Source organism: Micromys minutus (assembly GCF_963924665.1).
Source record: "Micromys minutus genome assembly, chromosome: 33".
In the NCBI taxonomy this organism is placed as follows: Eukaryota; Metazoa; Chordata; class Mammalia; order Rodentia; family Muridae; genus Micromys; species Micromys minutus.
The window spans coordinates 26,333-43,752 of NC_137968.1; the positions used below are offsets into that span (position 1 = coordinate 26,333).

Genomic DNA, 17,420 nt, shown 5'->3' on the forward strand with positions numbered 1-17,420 from the left:
AATTATATTCTATAGTTCCTTCCTACTTACCATGTGTCATAATCCCAGGAAACATCAGGAAAATTATGGCCTTAGGCTCTGCATCTGTGGTCTGAAAACTTTTGATCAAAACATTTCTGAAAACATGTTTTGAAGATCATGTTTTCCATCCTCAGGTGCCATGATTTCATTCATATGCATGGCAGACACTACAGGGACGATATTCTCCTGAGCAGGTTGGGTCAGAACATGTGTCAACAGCCAGATATACAAACACAATTTGCAATCATGACAATGGATTTTATCAGAATGTCCATAGTAAGGCAAGAGTTGGTAACGTGATAACTATCCCATGTCATTTAGACTTTGAGTTGAATTATGGGAAATTATGTCTTCCATTTTCTAGTGTAGGAGAGGGTGGTCTCACATGAAACAGGAGTTAAAAATGCTCCCTCTTTTTCATATAACTACTGGAAACACTAACCAAAACAACTCTCTGGGCCCTCGGAGCTAACCCAAGCTGCCCGGAGCTGACTGATATCCCAGGCAAACCTCCACCCTCCCACTAGCTATCCTCAAACTTCATCAGACTTCTAAAATACAGAACCACAGATCCAAAAACATAAGGCCTAAGGATTCACATCAGAAGCCTGCCATCCAGGGTAAATGAGGTTTACCCTCTTCCCAATACTTACTACAACAAAAATGTTGGGAGACCAAAACCATCCAGATGGCTATTGTCCCTCAAAAGAACACAATCTACAAAAGCCATGGCAATATGTCTCTTCCAAACCTAAGCTACCCCCACCACAGCAAGCTCTGTATATTCTAACAAAACTGAAAAACAAGAAAATGAACTTAAATACAACCTTACAATAATGATAGAGGCCTGAAACAAAGTAATGAATAAGTATAAAAAAAACCCACTGGAAATACAATCAAATAGAAGCATTTAAAGAGAAAATGAATCCATGGTAATACGTCTCTTCTAAAGCAAAGCAACCCCACTACAGCAAGCTCTGTATATCCCAACAAAACTGAAACACAAGAAAATGTCCTTAAATACAATCTTACAATAGTGATAGAAGCCTTAAAAAAGAAATGAATAAATATTTAAAAAATCACTGAAAATACAATCAAACAAATAGAGGAAACAACTCCATTAAAGACATAAAGGAAAATACAATAAAACAGGTGAAGGAAATAATTAAATCTGTGTAAGATCTGCAGTTGAAAATAGAAGCAATAATGAAAACATACAAACTGAAGAAATCCTGGAGACAGAAAACCTTAGGAAGACAACAGGAACAACAGATGCTACAATTATCAACAGAATAAAGGAGATGGAAGAGAGAAAGTTAGACATAAATATACAATAGAACAAAACCAAGACATCAGTCATAAAATGTTAAGTCTAAAAATTCCTGACACAAAACATCTAGAAAACCTGGGATACCATCAAAGGCCTAACCTAAGAACAGTAGAAATGGAAGGTGAAGACTGTGTGATGGTTTGTATATGTTGGCCCAGGGTGCGGGAGTATTACAAGATTTGGACCTGTTGGAGTAGGTGTGTCCCTGTGTGTGTGGGCTTTTGGACCCTCATACTAGCTGCCTGGAAGTCATTCTCTTGCTAACAGCCTTCAGATGAAGATGTAGAAATCTCAGCTCCTCATGCACTATACCTGCCTACATGCTGCAATGTTTCTGTCTTGATGATAATAGACTAAACTTCTGACCTTATAAACCAACCACAGTATGTTCTCATGAGATTTGCCTTGGTCATAGTGTCTGTTCACAGCAGTAAACCCTGCCTAAGACAGAAGTACCAGGGACTGGGGTACTGTTGTGATAAGCTTGGCCATGCTTTTGTTTGGAAGAATGTGGATTCAGGGACTTTAAATTTGAAAAGCATTGGAATGCTTTAAACTGGGCTTAATGGGCTATTCTAGTAGGACCATGGAAGACTTTGTTACTGAGAGTGATTTGACTTGTGCAGATCTAACCCAAGAGATTTCAATGAACAATTTCAATATGTGGCCTAGAGATTGTTTTAGTGGCATTTTGGTAAAGAATGTGGATACTTTTTGCACTTGTCTGAAAAGTCTTCCTGAGGGAAGTCTCAAAAACACCCATCATAGAGTTTGTTCTTTGATTATGTCTCAGTAAGAGCATTTTAAACAACCATAGACAATTGAGAAAGAAAAATATAAAATACATTGTTTGAATTTTAATGAAGCACAACAAAGTGAAATGGATCCGAATCCTGTGGAGTTAGGGGAAGGAAGGACTGAAGGAGCTGAATGTGTTTGTAATCCCATATGAGGAATAATAATATCAACCAACCAGACTACCCAGAGCTCCCAGGGACTAAACTACCAACCAAAGAATGCACAGGTAGGGATCCATGGCTCCAACTGCATTTGTATCAGAGGATGGCCTTATCTAGCATTAATGGGAGGGGAGACCTTTGTTCCTGCATAGGCTCAGTGCCACAGCATAGGGGAAGGGAAGTGGGAGATAGTGAGGTGGGAGTGGGTTAGTGGGTGGGAGAGTACCCTTATAGAAGCAGGAAACAAGGGAGATGAAATGGGGTGTTGCAGAAGAGAAATTAGGAAGGGTGATAACATTTGAAATGTAAATAAATGAAATAACTATTTTTAAAGATATTAAATTGAATTAAGGGAATAGTGACCTTGGAACAAGAGCCCGCCCAGTTAAACTTTAGGTTCATGGTAGTACAAGCCTTTAATCCCTGGAGACAAAGACAAGCAGATCTCTTGAACTCAAGGTCAGCCTTGAACACAGCAAATTTAAGATAAAGAAAATCTTATATCCGGACATGGTACAGGCCTTTAATCCCAAGAGGCAGAGCCTGCAGATCTCTGATTTTAAGGACAATCTACAGAACAAGTTTCAGGACAGTCAAGCTAGGCAGTGAAGAAGTTAGAAAACAAAATGCCGGTGATAATGTAATAGAAATGGGGGCTATGTTCCAGCCATAGCAAGCAGCAGAACTCACAGCAGCATTGGCCTAATGGCTCTGGCTTTAGAGTCCAGAATAAATGGGACTACTGGGACAATTGATGCTGGTTAGCTGGAGCTAAGAAATTAGTGATGATTACGAAGAGACTGGTGGAACGGGTTCTTTCTAGCCCAGAGAGAGAACTGGGTCACCAACATCAGGACTTAGGACCTGCCTGCAGACGGCTGAGCACCCAAAAGAGCCTCACAAATGCTCTCCCACCTAAGCCCATGGAGACAGAACCGTCATCACTGTCATCAGAAATCACTGCCTGCCTGCAAAAAACACCCAGGAACAATCTCCCTCCTGAGCCCACAGTCCCTCATACCCACAGAAAACACAACCAAACAGGTGAAGGAATTGAAAAAGGATATAGAAACAATAAAGAAATTACAAAAAGAGACAACCTTGGAGATAGAAAACCCAAGAGATGGAAGAGAGAATCTCAGAGGCAGAAGACAATATAGAAAACATTGACACAATAGTCAGAAAAAAATGCAAAAACCAAAAAGCTCATAACTCAAAACATCCAGGATATCAAGGAAACAATGAGAAGACCAAACGTAAGGATAATAGGTGTAGAAGAGGGCAAAGGCTCCCAAATAAAAGTCCCAATAAATATCTTCAACAAAATCATAGAAGAAAACTTCTTCTTTTTGCATTTACTGTCTTTCATCCTTGCTTTCCCTCAGACACTGTTCAAAGCATGCTGGTGGGTTGAGTACAAGGAAGGAAGTTAAATTCAAGGATCTCTTTCTCCTCCATCCTTGTTTCTCTCCTATCTGGGTAAAGGGGTGATTAAGGGTGGAGAAATCCTTTCTTCTTAGAAATCACAAAGTAACAAAGACCAGCTACAATGGTAAATGCTAAAAAAAGAGCCAGCCTAGGATAGAGGTAGCATTCCATTCATGCTGCCACCCTAAAGTCTCTTTTAGTTTCAGGTTCCAGGTTATGTTATGAACAATTTACGTATGGACTAGAGACTGCAAGCCTAGTTACTTAGACAGATGGGAAATTTACACAGGAAGTGGAAGGTCCTAGAAGATGAAAAACATAGGAGAAGGTAGAAACTAGAAAATCTGGAGAGGAGAGGTCATGCACAAGCTATGCCTTATTTTAAGTAAGCTTCTTACTAAGAATACCATCTTCTATAATACTTGCATGTAGGAAGTGGAAGGAAATGGGAGATTTCTATGAAGTTATAAGAAACATCATACAATAGGACACACTCAGGAGGAGTCTAATTAAAAAGTACTGCACAAAGGTAACTCGGTATGTCTTAAAAAACATTATTGACCAAGCCTTGGGACTGATAACCACAGTCCCATGTGGTGGGAAGAGTTGTGTTCTCAGAATCTGATGCAACTACTCCCTCAGGCCCTGGTCCCTGGCCATTACCAGCTCTCCCAAACACATTCCAGGTTTTAGAGAAGGAACTCTGTTTTATCTCTATATCTAAGAGCCTTATGAACATTGTTACAAAGATACTCAATAAAATATTGCAAACAAAATCCAAAAACACATCAAAACAATCATTCATGATGATCATGTAAGCTTCATCTCAGGGATGCAGGGATGGTTCAATATACAGAAATCCATAATGTAATGCACTACATAAACAAACTCAAAGAAAAAGCAATATATAGCAAACCAGTAGCCAACATCAAACTAAATGGAGAAAAACTTGAAGCAGTCCAACTAAAATCAGGGACTAGACAAGGGTGCCCACTCTCCCCCTACCTATTTAACATAGTACTGGAAGTTTTAGCCAGAGCAATTAGACAACAAAAAGAAGTAAAAGGGATACAAATCGGAAAGGAAGAAGTCAAAATATCACTATTTGCAGGTGATATGATAGTATTATTAACTCTGACCAAGAGAATTCCTACAGCTGATAAACAACTTCAGTAAAGTGGTTGGATATAAAATTAACTTAAACAAATCAGTAGCTTTCCCCTACTCAACAGATAAACTGAGAAAGAAATTAGGAAAACAACATCCTTCACAATAGTCACAAACAATATAAATACCTTGCTGTGACACTAACAAAGCAAGAAGAATATCTGTATGACAAAAACTTCAAGTCTCTGAAGAAGGAAATCTAAGATCACAGAAGATGAAAAGATCTTCCATGCTCATGGATTAGAAGGATCAACATAGTAAAAATGACTATCTTGCCAAAAGCAATCTATAGATTCACTGCAATCCCTATCAAAATTCCAACTCAATCCTTTATAGATTTAGAAAGAGCAATTTGCAAATTTATTTGGAATAACAAAAAACTCAGGATAGCAAAAACTATTCTCAACAATAAAATAATTTCCAGGAGAATCATCCTAACCTCAAGCTGTATTACAGATCAATTGTGATAAAAAAAAATGGTATTGGTACAGAGATAAGCAGGTAGATCAATAGAAGAGAATTAAAGTTAGAAGTGGACCCACATACTTGGTCACTTGATCTTTAACAAAGGAGCTAAAATCATTCAATGAAAAAAGGACAGCCTCTTCAACAAATGGTGTTGGTTCAACTGGCAGTCAGAATGCAGAAGAATGCAAATTGATCCATTCTTATCTCCTTGCATAAAGCTCAAGTCTAAGTGAATCAAAGACCTCTACATAAAACTAGGTACACTGAAACTAATAGAAAAGAAAGTGGGGAAGAGCTAAGAACAAATAGGCACAGGGGAAATTTTTCTGAGCAGATCACCAACGGCTAATGTTCTAAGACCAAGGATCAAGAAATGGGACTTAATGAAATTGCAAAGTTTCTGTAAGGCTAAGGACACTATCAAGAAAACAAAACAGCAGCCAACAGTTTGGGAAAGGATCTTTACCAATCCTATGTGTGATAGAGGGCTAGTATACAATATATACAAAGAATTCAAAAGTTAGACTCTAGAGAATCAAATAATCCTATTTGAGAAACAGAGCTAAACAAAGAACACTCAACTGAGGAATACTGAATGTCTAAGAAGCACCTAAAGAAATGCTAACATTCCTAGTCATCAGGGAAGTGCAAATCAAAACAACCCTGAGATTCCACCTCACACCAGTTAGAATGGCTAAGATCAAAAATTCAGGGGACAGCAGATGCTGGCAAGGATGTGGGGAAAGAGGAACATTCTTTCCTTGATGGTGGGATTGCAACCTGGTACAACCACTTTGCAAATCAGTCCGGCAGTTCTTCAGAAAATTGGACATACTACTACCTGAAGACACAGCTATTTCACTCCTGGGCATATACCCAAAATATGCTCCAACATATAACAAGGACACATGCTCCATCATGTTTATACCAGATTTACTTATAATAGCCAGAAGCTGTAAAGAACTCAGATGTCCTTCAACAGAAAAATGGATACAGAAATTGTGATACATTTACAAAATAAAGTACTACTCAGCTATTAGAAATAATGACTCTATGAAATTCTTAGGCAAACAACTAGAAGCTATCATCCCAAGTGAGATTATCCAGTCACAAAGAACACACATGGTATGCACTCACTGATAAGTGGGTACTAGCCCCAAAACAGACCTTATGAAGCTCAAAAAGAAGGCCAGAATGTGGATGCCTCAGTTCCTCTTAGGAGGGAGAAAAAAACACCCTTGAGAGAAAATACAGGGACAGATAGAGGAGCAGGAATTGAAGAAAAAAAATCATTCAGGGACTGCCTCACCTGAGGATGTATCCCATGTACAGCCACCAAACCCATGCACTATTGCTGAATCCAAGAAGTGCTTACTGGCAGGAGTCAGACATGGATGCCTCCTCAGAGGCCTCGTCAGAGTCATATGGATACAGTGGAAGATGCTTGCAGCTAACCATCAGACTGAACATGGGGACCCCAATGAAAGAGATAGAAAAAGGACTGAAGGAGATGAAAGGGTTTGCAACCCCATGGGAAGAACAACATTATTGATGAAACAAACCCTCCAGAACTCTCAGGGAATAAAACACCAACTAATGAACACACATGGAGAGACCCATGGCTCCAGTAGCATATGTAGCAGAGGATAGTTTTGTCTGGCATCGATGGGAGAAGTGGCCTTAGGTCCAGTGAAGGAGTGTTTTCCCAGTGTAGAGGAATGCCAAAGTACTGAGGTGGAAAGAGAGGTTGGGAGAGGGAGCACCTTCATGGAAGCAAGTAGAGGGGGAGCAGGGGTGGAAGTGGCAGGGAAGGGGATAATATTTGAAATGTAAATACAAAGAATATCCAATAAAAAATTAAAAAGGGCTACAGATATAACCTAGTGGTAGAGCACTTGCATAATGCAAGGACTTGGTTCAATCCCTAAACCATCTAAATAAATAAATAAATAAATAAATAAATAAATAAATAAATAAATATTTTCTACATGCCTCTTCAATTTTTTGAGTAATGCTTTCATTATCTACTATTTTATCTTGTTTTTTCAATGTGAATCTTCAATTTTATCAGAAATATTATCGATATAAATACTCGATTTTTTCAAAAACATTTCTACATTTGTCATCAACTTTTGTGATGTATTTAATAAAGTTAAACTTCTTTTATTTAATAGATTAGAAGAAATTCATGTAGTACCTAATATGCAAGTAATTGGATCCATTTGTGGACAAGCTTACAGGGTATATGAGTCGATATGTGCCTGTGTGTCCTTGTATTATTGTGTATGGAGAAACACATGGGTGCATCAGGGATGGGTCCCCAGTAACCTCCGCTGGAAGTAGTGACTGCTAGGGGATCCTTTCCGCTCAGTACACCTGGCAGCCACCCAACATCTACCTGGAGACTAGCATGGGAAGTATTGTGCTGGAGTTGCAAGAACTTTGCAGAGCTGGCTCGGCGGGGCTACTACAGTGGCACCAAATTCCACAGGATCATCAAGGACTTCATGATTGAAGGCAGTGACCCAACAAGCACAGGTCGAGATGACACATTTAATTATGATAAACAGTTTGAAGATGAACTCCATCCAGACTTGAAATTCACTGGGGTTGGGATTCTCACAATGGCCAGTGCAGGACCAGACCAACAGCAGCCAGTTCTTTGTGTTCCTGGCCCCCACGCAATGGCTAGATGGAAAACATACCATTTTTGGCCTAGTGTGCCAGGGTATAGGGATGGTGAATCGAGTGGGCATGGTGGGAACAAACTCACAGGACCGTTGTGTGGATGACTTGAAGAAACTTAAGGTGTACCCTTCTGGGTAAATGGGATGCAGTCTCCAGTACACGCAGGTCCTATTGAACTGTTTTCCGGATGACATAGGGTGCCACATTTCAGCATCATGCATGCCAACTCTGAACCAGAAGGGCCGTCTCTGGACCTCTGTATTCTGGGCAACAGTCACAGTCTTGAAAAGCAGGCTGCAACGGTGAGCGGGTTAGCTGCAGAGCCCCTTTCAAGTCTCCAGCGTAAGTTCTTCCAGGAATATGCACAGCTTGGTGTGTCACCTCTTGCCTGATCTGGGTCTACATAGAAAGAGACAAATCAACCTCTGAACCCGGTTGCCAGCTGATTAGACAATTTAATAACTTTATAGATGTAGCGATCGCCTATCTCGCCAGCAAGTAAGACGCGCCACAACAGGATCCTTCTACAGGCGTTTATTGTGGGTTTGATTGGAGTGGCGAAAGACTCTGAGCCCAGAAACCAACCCTCCTTATATATGCTTAGGAGGTCTGTGTCGCCACCTGATTGGTGCACTCTGTGCGCCCTAATTAGCATACTCTGAGTCAGCATGAGTCAGCAAAACAGGCATGTGTGCATGCGCACTTAGGTTGTTTATCTCAAAACTGGCCACCCTTCCTTCGGGCTGGGCACCATCTTGTAATGGCGAATGTGGTGGCTTCCCACATATAGATGTAAATATGTAGTTTCAAAGTAAGAGTATTGCTGGGGTGACCGTGATGTGAAAGAAAAGTGTGTGGAAATAAGATGTAGCGTGCAAAGATGGAACGGAGTAGATGGTAGCAGAGATAAACAGAGAACCCGTGTTGAAAATAGAGGTTATTGTTAATAGACTGCTTTTTATTTTTTAATATACTAATTTTACCCTCTTGAAATTTTACTTTTTTAATACACATGCAGACACACACACACACACCTCTTCTGAGTCAGTTTTTGTGTATGTGTAAATAGTATCAGAGCTGACCACTGTGAACTGAACAACCAAAAAGTGGCTCTTCCTTGAGAGATGCTAATTCTCTGTCTCCACACAGGCAAAAGTTGCCTGTAGTTCTTTATCTGAGGGATGGACCTCATGAAATTTCCTCTTTCCGTGTTAAAGTGCCCATTGATCTTGCAGTTACCTGGTCTTGTATATGTATTGTTGGTGTTCTGAACTGTATCACCTTTTTCTTTCCCTCTTCTGCAATGTTCCTTGAGCCACAGATGCAGGAACCACGTAAGTGGACTTAAAAGTCTACTCAAAAGGTGGGAAATTATACCTGATGCTGAAAATCTATCCAGCTTCTTGAAGGTAATAAAGTCATGGTCCTTAGTAAAATAACAACACTGCCTCTTTGCTTGACCAGAGTAATCCCTAACTACATTTTAAATTTTATTCTTATAATCACAAGTAAGGGCAAACTTAGAGTCAATTAACATTCATGGACATTGGTTTGTTATATAGTATATATCACCATATTTACAAATACATCTATTATATTCATTATATATATATACATATATATTATATATAATGAATTATGGAGAAAGGAGGTTCAAGAGACTTGACATAAACAAGTTACGCAATGTTCACTCAGTTTTAATCTGCATAATTGATAATATAATTAAACGATGACTTCTGTTAGATTAATTCCAGATTCTGTGAAAATGATTTTATTAGTTCAGTGCAGATAAAAGCAGAATGGCTGTTAATGGGACATATGGTTTTCTTAGGGTTAATATTCTTTTTATTATTTTGTAATTTTTTTATTGATTCTTTGTGAGTTTCATGTCCTGCACCCCAATCCTGCTCATCTCCCTAGTCCCTCACATCAGCCCTTCACCTTTGCAACCCCCCCCCACCAAAAAAAGCTTCATACAACCACACAAAGGAACAGACATCTCATTGTAGAAGCTGTAGTGTATCACAATGTATCTCTCTATCCCCACAACTTTACTTGCAAATGCTCATAGAAGTAATCATTGGTGTCTTGTTCAAGATCTCTGGCTTCTGGAACACCATCAGAATTGGATCCTCAGCAGGCTTCCGCCCACCCACTTTTCCTATTGTTGCCCTGTGTTGTGGAGATTCTACAGCTTTGGATCAGCAGGCTATACCTTTCTCATGTCCCAACCATTCACAGATTTTTGGGATGGGGCTAGTTCAGATGCCTGGATTGGGGTCTGGGTGGCGTAAATTTTATTTTTAAATGTAAATTTTTTTGACAATTGTACTACATAAGTAGAGGTTTAGATGTAGTGCCTTGCAGGCTTGTGTTTGGGCAGTACATGATGCTTTATCTATACTGCTGCATCACAAGGCAGTTTCCCCATCATTTCTCCCTCTGAACTTTTAGAAAGCATATCTGCTCAGATCTGATTACTGCCGCCATGACTTTCCTCACATTCTCTCAAATGAAAATTTGAAAACTGACCATTTTAATCATGAATAGGTATTGGATATTGTACCTTTTCCCTCTGCAATCAGACATGATGTCTTATGCTTAAAATTTTAACAACTTGGAAGTCAAGGGAGAAGATTCATCATATATATATATTAGTACTCCAAGCCTGGTTTTCTTCATTATTGAATGAAAGAAAAAAATGATGGCATGGCTGTTCCAAGGCAGTGTTTAAAAAGAAGTTTTATTGTAGATATATAGAATATAGTTCAAACTGAACATGGCCAGCAGACTGAACCAGGCGATGAGAGGAGGCAGAAAATGTGAAAGAAGAAGAGGAGTGCAAGCAGACCAGCAGAGAAGCTGAGAATCAAGAGGCCAAGAGCAAGTGATACCAAGAGACAATGTGGCCCATTGTCTCTTGGTATCAAGAGGCTTGGGATCAGAGGCTAGGGAAAGGGAAGCTTAGCCCTTAGCCTGGAGCGTTTCAGGTAGAGAGTGAGGTGAGTAGTGATGGGAAGAGCCAGCAGTACTGTGAGACTTATCCCGGGTTTCTTTGAGACCTGACATTCATGCCTTTTGTTGATAATAAGGAGTGAGATAATCTCTTATATAAATACTTCCTGATAAAACAGGGGCATTGTTGTACCCAGAAAGACTGGATTGGGGATCAAAGCATAGAAAGGTAGAGAAGCATGCAGACAGGGGGTGGGGGGGGGCAATTTGTTTTACTAGCTGTTCAGTTCTGCCAGACTACCTGGGATTAGGAATTACAGGCAGCTTTGGAGCAGTCTAAAATGAAGGTTCCAAAGGAACATTTAGGACTGGCCCATTGAAGGCAGTGTTCAGTCTGTAGTTGATTGGAAAGCTTGTCTGGAGTTCATTTAACCTATGAAAGATGGATCCAAGGCAATTCCCTAAAGCTTACTTAAATTTGTTTTTTTAGTTTACAGAAAGTGGTAAATGTTTTAGACATGTTAGCATTACCACTGTCTGTAATCTGTAATGAAATCCACATTGTAAAAAAAAGCAGAAGATTCACACCCTGAGTAATAGCAAAACCTTGGAAATCCCAAAATGATTATGGATTAAAATTATGAACATATTTCCTTTATATTCAGAGAGGGTGGCTCTGTACATTGGACAGAGATGTTTTTAAATCTATACTTAAAATCAGTCATATGAAATTTAAAAGTTTGAGCTTGTGACTATGATGATAGCAGAAGAGTTTTATCAGTGCTGGATTCATTGTTTAATCAGAACTCCATTGAAAAATGACATCGGGCTGGAAAAATGGCTCAGCAGTTAAGAACACTGACTGCTCTTCCAGAGGTTCTGAGTTCAGTTCCCTGCAACTGCATGGTGGCTCACAACCATCTGTGATGGGATCTGAAGCCCTCTCCTGGTGTGTCTGAGCACAGCTGCAATGTACTTATCATTGAATCAGTGAATGAATTTTCAAAAAAAAAAAAAAAAAAAAATGACATCATGAAGTTATCAGGCAAATACAGGCAAGTAGAAGAAAAAAATTCAACCAAAACCCAGGAAAGTGTGTATTCTGTAAAAGTAACTTTTAATTGTCAAATGTAATTGTCATCTCCAAGGCTTACTACCTCAGTCTGTTAACCTAGACCTAGTCCTGGAACCTTCTAGTCTCTGTACAATCTTCTCTAGACCTAGAATATTTTCAGCCTCTGTGACTTACTGCTGAATAAGCTCATTTTTTTCTGAGCTCTGGCTGGCTGGTTCAACTCAGCTGTTCTGGCTCCAAACTCCTCTCCAAGCAGAATGACTCAAACTGGCTTCTTTCTGATTCCCACTTTAGCAGTAAGTTCTAATCATCTGACTACTTCTTATTCTCTGGTTCATTCTGTTCTCACCTAGATATAGTGTGTTCTCTCGCTCTGCAACCTGTTTTTCTATAACTGTCCTGGTAACACTGCTCACTCTCTCTCTCATATATATATATATATATATATATATATATATATATATATATATATATACATACATACATATACATATATATATCATATGTATTTGTTATAAATATATAATATATATTTGTTTTTATGAAAATTGGGCATATCTTATTCTGTCAAAACTTTCATTGATTTGCCACTTTGACTGCCCCTCAATTAGATATCACTTTCAAACATGGGTGCTTCATTCTACAAACTAACTTTTCCTTCATAGTATTCCTAAAAGCATATTTGTATTCTTGCCAGAGGGGTTAAAGGTGTGTTCTAAGGGCATGTCTGCATTCCAATTAGAGTAGCCACATTGCTGGGTTAAAATCTCTCTACGGTATTCATTTATAAGTAGATATTACCTGTTAAGTAAGTAATAATTAATCTACAATCCACAGACTCAGAGAGGTTAAGTAAAGAGAATAGCCATGGGGGATGCCGAGATGTTCCTAAGAAATAAAATAGATTTTGTGGGTGGACTGGGAGGATGGAGGTGACAGTAAGGGAAACAATAAATGGGGGATTTGTAGGGAAAGAACATAAAGATGGACAGCTGGAATTTGGGGGCAGCATTTGTAATGCAATGTATAAATCTAGTGCAGTGGAAACTTCCTGGAATCTTTGAAGTTGACCCTATTGAGGTCTCCTAGTAGTGGAGGAAACAGTCTGCCCTGGCCATCTTTTGTAGCCAGGCAATGATTCAAGTGGTAGAACTCAGCTGCATTCAGTTATTGGCTGTAGGAGGTCCCATGAAGATTTCCAAAAACTCATGCTGAGGCCAGGACACGGGGTCTCTGTCTAAAACCTGACAACAACTCTCTATTGCTGAGGGCAACATTCACATAGCTCACTGAATGTAGAAAGATTGAGCCTTCACTCCTGTGTTCTTGTCTCTTTGCATGCGAAGGTACTCTGCAGGCTACAGAAAGAATCATGGACACAAACCCAGGCACAAAATCCTCAACCTACAGTCTGTCCTACCTGCAAGTTATGCTGGGGAAATGGTGGTGTAGAACTGTAAGAGTATCCAACAAATGCTTGGCCATTCACCAGAGAGATCCCTACATTGCCTGAATACCCAGGAACTGGAGACTAAATAGCCAAGAGACTTGGGGTAGAACCAAATACAACTGGCAAAAACCAAAACCCAATAAAAGTTATTTCTAATGATATTCTCTATACTCATAGATAATGCTTTGTTAAGTTGTCATCAGAAAGGCTTCCTTCCTGTTGGCATAGTTTTTTTTGCAACCTACTTTTAATAAGGATTCAACTTCTCCTCTAGCCCACCACCCAGCAGAAGTAGTGGAAGAGAAAAGGTATTAGAATATGAGGGGAGTAGACCTGTTCAGCATAGCTCCTTGGGGGAGCTTGAGCTTCTTGGGCAGCAATTCAGTCCTGTAGCAAGGACCAAATATGACTTAGCAGTTGCAGACCAGTCCTCTAGCCAGGCAGACACCAGGCTTGAACTGACTGCTATAGTCCAGTCCTCCCAACAAGCAGACACCAGGAAACTGTAGTTCAATCCTGAAGAAACCATGAGGCTCACTAACTGGCCTGAGGTGAGGTTGCAGAAGTGACAAACTGCCCCAGGAACCTATCAAGCAGTTCTTGGGTGAGTTTCTCTCAACAACAGCATTACTACAAATTGAGCTCAACCATGCTATGTAAGGCAAACCAATACATGTGTGTCTTTAGCAAAGAATATCAAGGACAAGCAACTCAAACCAATGCTCAGTGCTTATCCCCACTGTGTGCGGGGTCATATTTATACTCCATCATCAAACATCCTGTTACCTGTTATCTGCCTAAGGAAAATAGTCTTTCCAGTGTTTGCTTTAACACAACATCCTTTCACCTGTGTATCCCAGCAAAACATCATTTGACATAACTAACCTTCCAAAGAACTAGAAGTTTCCACTTTACCTCCCTTTAGCAGAAGATGGAAACAGGTCCAGAGACCCACAGCCAGACATTAAATGGAAATTTAAATTGAAGGTCTCCATTGGGTTTCTCCCCTTGAAGCTCAAGGAACACTGTGGAAAAAAAGACTGGAGTCAGAGGGAAAAGAGGATACCCGGTGAACATGGACCACTGAATCAACTAATCAGGGCTTATATGGGCCCACAGAGCAAGTAGCAAGCATGAGGCCTGTATGGATCTACACCACGAATATATGTATATACCAGCTATTAGACTTCTAGCAGTGGGAGCAAATGTGTCTCTGACACTACTGACTGTTCTTAAGACTCTTCTCCTTCTGTTGGGTTGCCTTATCCAGTTTCAGTATGAGGAGGGCTGTTGCTTTATCATATTGCATAACCATGTTTGATTGCTGTCTCTTGGAGGCCTGCTTTTTTCTGAAGGGACACGGAGGAGTGGATCCATGTGAGGGGTGCCTGAGAGGATTGGACGGAGGGAGGGCAAATTCATCAAGGTGTATTGTATGAGAATAGAAGAGAAAAATGTATGCTCATTTAAGTGTGTGTGTGGGGGTGGTGGTGATGAGGAACCATGGATCAAGTGACCAAGAGACTGTGCAGCCAAAATGGCAGGGGTTATATAGGGAGCAGAAGCTGGAAGAAGGGACCAGACCCTTGGATGGAACATTTAGAACATTAGGGGAGAGGGCAGGGTGAGAAGTGCTGGGACGAGCCAAAGGTACTGAGTGAGAGTTTTCCTGGGTTTCTTTGAAACCTAACAGTAAAAACTGAACAAATTTTGGAGGGATTGCTAAGACAAAAACTAACCAATAAGTAAGGAAAATAGAACCATGAAAATAAAAATACATAAGTAGAAGGCAGACCAAGTGAAAAAAGTTTTTTCAAAAAAATGTAGATTTTGTTGTTGTTATTGTTGTTCTTGTTAATTCCTGCACACCTTTAATTTCAGACAGACCTCATATCTACAGTTTTGGGATGGTTTAAGAGTCTGACAAGAAGGAATACCTCATCTACATATTTGTGGGTGTGGTCCTGCTTCTGTTTTGAGCCTACAAGATGTGTGCTCACCTCTTTAGCCTGTAGAGGAGGGGCTTGGGGAATGGCTGATCTGGCTTGAGCCTACCTGGAGGAAGGACTTGAGGTGTGACCTACACAACTCAAACCTCTCTACAGGGTGATGTGGGGGACTGTAGCTATGTGAGAGGGGCCTGATTTCTCGGAAGACTAGGAAGCTGCCTGCTGTCCCTTAGTATCTCCAGGGCTTCAATTTATCTCAACCAGGAATCAGGATATCTTTCACCACTATGGCCCTACAGCTCTCCCTTTTGCTTTTTAAAAAAGGAGGTGTCATTTGTACTGAAAAATTTTGGTGTGATTGATGTATCAAAAGAAAACACTAAACAGGCCAGAGGGGAAAGGAGGGATGAGGGTGGGGGTTGGGAAGACAAAGGATCATTGAACTAAGTAATTGTTTAATGGGCTGTACAGTTTGAGGGTATTAACATCCGTATTAAACATTTGGCTAGACATCATGTTTTCTTTGATGTCATATAACTTTCCCCAAATTCAGCAGCTATTTGGCTTTGGCAAGAAAGTTCATCTGTAGCTGGAAGGTCCCAAATCTGTCTTCTTTGGATCTCAGTGTGTGTTTCAGGAGTCTTCGGTCCGACGAGGTGTCTGGAAGAAGGCAGCTTTGTTGTCCCAGGCAGGTCCGAGGAGACTGGATCTTCCTGCAGTATCCGTCCACGCAGTTAGGTCACTGTTGGAGCTCCACATGATCGCCAGATGTGGGGCTCGGTTCCGGAGGCCTCACACGGAGATCTCTGGTCTGACTTGGTACACGGATTAGGGGAGGGCGGGGAGGGGGGAGAACTCAGGCAGGGAGGGGGAAACCGGTTCTGCTGCTTCCACTGCTGGTGTTCAGGCCTCCAGCCTGGGCAGCCCAGGACACTGGGCGAGGCTGAGCCAGCTGGAGTCTCTGGCAGGAACTGCGGTGAAGCTTTTGGTGGTGCGATTTCAGGAGAGCAGATCTCTTCCCAATGACAGAAGCTCCCAGACAATGGAGTAATTCCTACACCAGAAATGCAGATCTTAATGTGAAACGTTCTCCAGTCGGATTCACAAAGGCTGCTTTCACTGAAAATGTGTTAGTAGAGAGATGAAATAAAAAGGACTTTTCTGAGTTGATCGGAGGATAATAGGTTATTATAAACTTTATAAAAGTGAATTTGCAGTTAAATATTGTGAAACATTAAACATCTATACAGCAAGACTTTCTCCACACAGAATCAAGTCCAAGCAGCTCAGTATGGTATGTAGTTTTATCGCCCACATCTCCCCAGATGATATTTGTTATTCTATTAATTGAAAACTATTTCTGTGCCTTGAAACATTTTCTGCTCATTTTAGTCTACTTGGAAACTCTTTTACCTCCTTCTTGCCTTGTCTCACTCTTCTGGAAACAGCTCAGATGTCAGAGTTTTTATATCCTGAATCTGCTGAATCAGTTTCCCTTCTCCATGTTTTTATTACACCATGTATGTAATTATTATACATAATTTACATAATATGTTCATATTAACTTACATATCTAATTATACATTTGTTTCTGCCATGTTGATTGTTATCCTCATGTTCCCTTCATTGGTGGTTTTCAAAGTGGAGAAGATTCTACTTCCTCAATAAAATTTGAAAATATTTTAAAAATTTATTCATTCTAGCCAGGAAGTGGTGACACAAGCCTTTGATCTCAGGACTTGAGGGGCAGAAGCAGATGGATCTCTGTAAGTTTCAGGTCAACCTGGCCTACAGAGCGAGTTTCAGGACAGCCAGGGACACACAAAGAAACCAGGTTTCAAAAATCACAATGTATAAATATACTATTTATATTTACATACAAATATATAACACACATATATTTTAAATATTTATTTTAAATTATATGTAA

The 17,420-nt window shown here is 40.2% G+C and overlaps 1 pseudogene across 1 annotated transcript; it reads left to right on the top strand.

The window, feature by feature from the left end:
• Window positions 1–267: 267 nt before the first annotated feature.
• On the top strand, window positions 268–8,199 carry LOC308414196 (peptidyl-prolyl cis-trans isomerase-like 1; annotated as a pseudogene). The gene is made up of 2 exons: window positions 268–312; window positions 7,745–8,199. The product of its transcript is annotated as a peptidyl-prolyl cis-trans isomerase-like 1 (transcript).
• Window positions 8,200–17,420: the final 9,221 nt, after the last annotated feature.